This window comes from Tachyglossus aculeatus, chromosome 1 (genome assembly GCF_015852505.1).
Source record: "Tachyglossus aculeatus isolate mTacAcu1 chromosome 1, mTacAcu1.pri, whole genome shotgun sequence".
Lineage (NCBI taxonomy): Eukaryota > Metazoa > Chordata > Mammalia > Monotremata > Tachyglossidae > Tachyglossus > Tachyglossus aculeatus.
The window spans coordinates 91,538,827-91,545,695 of NC_052066.1; the positions used below are offsets into that span (position 1 = coordinate 91,538,827).

A 6,869-nucleotide genomic window follows, 5' to 3' on the forward strand; every position below is an offset into this window, starting at 1 on the left:
CCAATGGATACCTGGTTATGTATTCACCCAGCTTTCCTTGCACCTGGCTGAAAACATACTTTGCTTTTATTACCTGTGAGATTTGAACTTGATTTTACCACAGGTTTTAACTTAAAAACTGGTAGTGGAATAAAGCTTTGACACACAAACCTGGGCTGGGAGCCAAGCTATTCTACTAGATTCAATTTGGTAAATTCTTTCCAAAACTGAGATCCGCCACCTAGCAACCATTTTGAAACGTTTCCTTTTTAGTATCCCCAAGCCCTCTACCCAGTCCAAAAAAAAAAAAGAAAAAGAAAAAGAAATTTTTGTTGGATCATAGGCATTTTTAATACACATCAATTGGGAATGAGAGTGATTAGAATGTTGTTCTTTGGGAAAAGGCATCAACATTAAGAGAGTTGTTTCACTTAGTTCTGCTACTAACAAAGATGAAGAAAAAACATCCATTTTGAAAAGTATCTTTGAATAACGAATACATCTTGTTGATATTTAAAGCCCTCATTTCCTCTTCTCCCACTCCCTACTGGATTGTCCTTGCACTTGGATTTGCACTCTTTATTCACCCCTCTCTCAGCCCCACCGCACTTGAGTACATATCTGCAATTTATTTATATTACTGTCTGTCTTTCTAGTCTGTAAGCTCATTTTGTGCAAGGAATCTGTCTACTAACTCAATTACATTGTACTCTCCCAAGTGCTTAGGACAGTGCTCTAGATGCAGCTCAATAAATACGATTGATTGATTGATTTCTGAAGCAAAAAGTGGGTTGAAAGATTCAGCTACAAAGAGAAACAGAAACACTTGCCCAAGCAGTCAGGTGCAACAGCCATATGCACTCACTCATCTGTATTTATTGAGTGCTTACTGTGTGCAGAGCACTGTACTAAGCACTTGGGAGAGTCCCATATAAACAGACGCATTCCCTGCCCACAATGAGCTTACAGTCTAGAGGGAGCATCTAGAGGAGACTCAGGTATCCACCCACTGTACACATGCTGCAGAGAGGAGTAATAGCCACACGAGGTAAATGACAATACCTGACACAGCAGCAGCCAATGTCTGCTCAGAATCTCCACTCTGGAGCAAGAGGAAGTTCTTCCATGGACCAGCACAAGAATTACTGCATGTTGCCGGGTCTTCTGTCAGGATGAAGGACCAGGGAGTATCCAAACGAAGGCCAGAGCATTCATTTATTTAAGCAGTGTGGCTTAGAGGAAAGAGCACGGGCTAATCCCAGCTCCACCACTTGTCAGTTGTGTGATTTTGGGTAGGTCACTTCACTTCTCGGGGCCTCAGTTACCTCATCTGTAAAATGGGGATGAAGACTGTGAGCCCCATGTGGGACAACCTGATGACATTATATCTACCCCAGAGGCAGTGCTTGGCACATAGTATGCATTTAACAAATACCATCATCATTATCATTTTTATTATTTATTTAATTGATGTGCGGGACAATGTGGCTCAGTCAACATTACTTATTGAGTGCCTGACGTGTGCAGAGGTGGAGTGTGAGAATGTTTCACACACAGGCAGGGGGATGAAATGCGAAACCAAACACTGTTTCTGGTGCAGAGGATAGGAAGCAAAGTTCCCTACCAAACTCCTTAACCTAAAGGTGACAGCTGGGTCCATTTGTTTCACCATTGTGGAGTCAGAAACGCTCTTAATAATAATTACTGTGATATTGGCTAAACTAAAATCTGCTAAACACTGTGCTCTAGATAATCAGATTGGACACAGTTCCCGTCTCACACTGGGCTCATGGTCTAAATTCTATCTTCCATAGTCTAAGGAAAGCTTCCTTGTGATGGAGAAGCAGTGTAGCCTGTCAGAAAGAGCATGGGCTTCAGAATCAGAGGTCCTGGGTTCTAATCCTGGCTCTGCCACCAGCCTGCTGAGTGACCTTGAGAAGTCACTTCACTTCTCTGTGTCTCATTTTCCTCATCTGACAAAGTGGGGATTCAATATTTGATATTCTTCCTACTTAGGCTGTGAGTCCTGTGTGGGACAGGGACTGTGTCCAACCTGTTAATTCATATATGCCCCAGGACTTAGACCAGTGCTTGACACATAGTAAGTGCTTAACAAATACCATAATAATTATTAGCCTGCCACAGGTTAGCATAGGAGGTTGGGGAACTTCTTACTGTATCACTCTTTCAGAACAGGGTAAGCAACTATGTGCCTTAGAATTAGGAAGAGATAGTCTGAGAGGTCCCTTCAAACCCAGGAATCTTTGTTCCTGTGAACCAGAGATATCTTTGATTTTGGGCTCTTTGGTGCAACATGATCCAATTTCAGGTTACTCTTAACCTGAGACTGGATGGTAAATAATAATAATGGTACTTTTAAGTCTTTTGTGAATACTATGGAGTGTCCGAAAAACAAAGGGATTTTGGAATAAATTAAACCCAAGTGGTCTTTGGAAGGCCAAATGACTCGACTTAGATTAGCATATTTTGGGCATACAATCAGGAGGACTAATTCTCTGAAGAAGACACGAATGCTAGGAAAAGTCTAGGGAAAACATGGAAGAAAGAGACCGGCAGCTACATGGATAGAGACCATAACAATGATAACAGAAGAACCATTAGAAAGGTTGCGGATTATGGCAGAGGACAGGACATTCTGGAGAAAGTATATCCATGAAGTCACCATGAATCGGAAATGACTCAATGGCATTTAATAAAAACTTGTTAAATGTTTATAATAATAATAATAATAGTAATGACGATGATGGCATTTATTAAACACTTACTATGTGCAAAGCACTGTTCTAAGCACTGGGGAGGTTACAAGGTGATCAGGTTGTCCCATGGGGGGCTCACAGTCTTAATCCCCATTTTACAGATGAGGTAACTGAGGCACAGAGAAGTTAAGTGATTTGTCCAAAGTCACACAGCTGACAATTGGCAGAGCAGGGATTTGAACCCTTGACTTCTGACTCCAAAGCCCTTGCTCTTTCCACTGAGCCACACGGCTTCACTGCTTCTCTTATTTTGTGCCAAATACTGGTCTAAGCACTGGGGTTGATACAAGTTAATCAAATTGGACACAGTCCCTGTCCTATATGGGGCTCACAGTCTTAATCTTCATTTTACAGATGAGGCAACTGAAGTGCTGAGAAGTTAAGTGACTTGCCCAAGATCACAACAGCAGAAAAGTGGTGGAGTGGGAATTAGAACCCAGAACCTTCTGACTTTCAGGCCCACGCTCTATCTCATAGCCACTTACATAGGTAGATGCCCTGTGGTTGTGGAGGGGACAGTTGTCCCCATGGGTTTTCCGGCTGTGAGGCATGTCACTGTTTTCACCCCCCACAAGTGTTTGGATTGAGGTTCTGACCACACTCTCCAGATTTCTCACCAAATTTCAGCTAGATTGTAAACCCCTTGAGGGCAGGGATCATGTCCATTAACTCTATTGTAGTCTCCCAAGTGCTTAGAGAAGCAGGGTGGGCTAGTGTATAGAGCATAGGCCTGGGAGCCAGAAGGACCTGGCTTCCTCTGCTACTTGACTTTGGGCAAGTTGCTTCATTTCTCTGTGACTCAGTTACCTCATCTGTAAATTTGGGACTAAAACTGTGAGCCCCATGAGGGACAGGGAATGTGTCCGACCTGATTAGTTGTATCTACCCCAGTGCTTAGTACAGTGCCTGGCACATAGTAAGCACTTAACAAATGGCATAAAAAGAAAATATTCATTAGAAAGGTAACAGATCCCACCCGCTTCTTACCTGGCCTAAGGGACCCCTATTTTCAAGATTATGGAAAAGGGATTATAATGTAGTATTTTTGATTGCCATTCATTATGGTAGGATTGGACAAAGCTGCCTTGGGCTTAGACAGACAAGCAAGGGATCCACGGGATTTGTCAGTGAATTGTATTTCCCCTCTCAAGGTTGCACCTGGAGAGTTTCCAGTACTCTACCAGTCTCCACTACTGGAGGGAGAGTCAAGTAGAGGTATATGCGTATCCATTCCATTCCTAGCTTGGGCAGTGCCTAGCGAGTGGAAGGCAATCTGCTACAAGTCAAAACTCACCTGTGCAGGGCAGCAGTGGAATGTGATAGAATCAAGGGTGGAGACTCAGGTTTACTGCGTGGAAGGAGACAATGGTAAACCCCTTCCTTATTTTTACCAAGAAAACTCCATGGCTACACTCCCAGAATGATTGCAGATGGAGGTGGGGCATTCTGGAAGAGATGTGTCCATAGTGTTGCTATGGGTCAGGGATGACTCGATACCATAAGACAAGACAATCGTATTTATTGAGTGCTTACTATGCGCAGTGCACTGTACTAAACTCTTGGGAGAGTAAAATACAGCAATGTTCCCTGATCACAATGAGCTTACAGTCTAGAACTTAGAGCTTAGATTGCTTCTTGATGTCTATCATCTCAATAGCCCTGAGTCAGCATTATTGGGTTGGTGCTTGGGGATTCTGGTGGCTTCATCCTCATCTCACTATTAATTTAATTATGGTATTTGTTAAGTGCTCATTATGTGCCAAGCACTGTTCTAAGCCCTGGACTCTGAAAACAGTGCTGACGCCACTGGCCCTCTGCCAAGGCGAGGGGAATCTTCCTGTCTCTCCCCACTTCAGTCTATACTTCATGCTGCTGCCCGGATCATCTTTGTGCAGAAACGCTCTGGGCATGTTACTCCCCTCCTCAAAAATCTCCAATGGCTGCCAGTCAACCTGCATCAAGCAAAAACTCCTCACTCTCGGCTACAAGGCTCTCCTTCACCTCGCCTCCTCCTACCTCACCTCCCTTCTCTCCTTCTCCAGCCCAGCCCGCACCCTCCGCCCTTCTGCTGCTAACCTTCTCACTGTACCTCATTCTCGCCTGTCCCACCATCGACCCCTGGCCCATGTCCTCCCCCTGGCCTGGAATGCCCTCCCTCCGCACATCTGCCAAGCTAGCTCTCTTCCTCCCTTCAAAGCCCTACTGAGAGCTCACCTCCTCCAGGAGGCCTTCCCAGACTGAGCCCCCTTTCTCCTCTCCTCCTCTCCATCCCCCCCACCCTACCTCCTTTCCCTCCCCACAGCAACTGCATATATGTTTGTACAGACTTATTACTCTATTTTACTTGTACAAATTTACTATTCTATTTATTTTGCTAATGATGTGCATCTAGCTTTATTTATATTTATTCTGAGGACTTGACTCCTGTCCACATGTTTTGTTTTGATGTCTGTCTCCCCCTTCTAGACTGTGAGCCCGCCGTTGGGTAGGGACCGTCTCTATATGTTGCTGACTTGTACTTCCCAAGCACTTAGTACAGTGCTTTACACACAGTAAGTGCTCAATAAATATGATTGAATGAATGAATGAATGGAAAGTTTGACATACTGCCAGCCAATCAGGTGGCCATGGCGACATCAGGGTTTCTGGGGCAGCCAGGCTAATGCTATGGGACTCAATCCCCACCACTGTCATTTAGGCATTCGGTCTGAGGTTAGTCCCAGGCAGATTTGGGAAAAACATCAATAATTTATGTAAAAAAAGTCTTTTCCATAAACATTGAGACAGTGACAGAATGGAGAATGCCATTACTGACCTTCATTCTTCAGTTCCATTCACTGAGCTATGTATCTTCTCAGTCCAAAAAAAACAAAATAAAAGAAAATAATTTCTGGCCCTGTGGTCTTTTGTACAACTGAGCCCATCATTTTAATGGTGGTGATTTTTCTGAGCTGGCTAGCAATGAACTGCTACCCCCTAACCTTCTACACTTCCAAACCTGAACTTTTTTCTCCAAGTATGAGTTATTTAAATAGTGTATGTTCCAAAACTGTCTGAATTTATCAACAAACAGAACCGGGGAGGGAGCTGTTCTGCACCTGTGTGTGGAACTTGGCCAGATGTGACAGAAGAATCCTGGCTGAACTGCAAGCACCCCACAACCAGTCACTGACCTACATTTGATTCCACCCTGCTGTCCAGCTGTTGGTTAACACACAGAAGCTCATCGGAAACTACTTTCGCTGTTCAGAAACTATATGACTGGGAGAAGGTCTAGCTGGGTTCATCTCTCCTGATGTGTGGCCCTGGGCCAGAAGTTCCATCCTAAACCAGGGACTTTCCTGCTGAAAGACCCTGGGAATAAGAGGAGATGGAGTGGAATTCTGCAAAGAGGTGGGTGGTGGAGGTTGGAAGAGACAGCATAGCCTGGACCCATCTGATTACCCTTCCACAATGAATGGCATGGGCCATTCAGGAAAGGAATGGACCTCTCCAAGCGAAAACTTCCTATGGACTACAGGATAAAAGATAAGAGGATAAAAAGACCGTCAATGGTTACAAACATCGAATGTAATTACATAACGAGCGGCAAAATCTCATCTCCTCCAATATGCCATCCACACTTAATTCCCAAACCCAAACTTGAATTCATCAAACAGTCACTTTTAGCACATATTTATCCTCAGTACTTATGCATCTATGTACAGCAATTGCACAATCGATTAGACATTTAGCCATTTTATCCAAAAGTACTTGGCTCCTACCTGTTGTAACCTTCTTCTTCCTTCTGGCCCCTCTATGCATGAATAATCCATGTCTTCTTGTCTCCCCTGTTAGACTAAGTATTGAAAGTTCCCTAAGGGCAGGAACTGTGTCTATAGCCAGGGTCCACAGTGCACAGCACTTAGAACGGTGCTTGGCACATAGTAAGTGCTTAACAAATACCATCCTTGTTATTTCATCTTTATACTCTCCCAGCACTTAATTTCATTTTCACCTTATGTGCTTAATAAATGCTCATGACAATTAGGATGACTTTTGGAATGAAGAGAGAATTGACCTTTATAAAACTGAGTTGACATGGATCTAAGTTGGTAAAGCTCTTGAATGGAA

At 43.8% G+C, this 6,869-nt stretch overlaps 1 non-coding gene across 1 annotated transcript; it reads left to right on the plus strand.

Annotated features, from left to right (window-relative positions):
• The first annotated feature begins 3,896 nt into the window (after positions 1-3,896).
• LOC119935420 lies at positions 3,897-4,040 on the plus strand. The gene has a single exon (XR_005453308.1). It is a non-coding gene; the product is annotated as a small nucleolar RNA SNORA7 (small nucleolar RNA).
• The last annotated feature ends 2,829 nt before the right edge of the window (positions 4,041-6,869 follow it).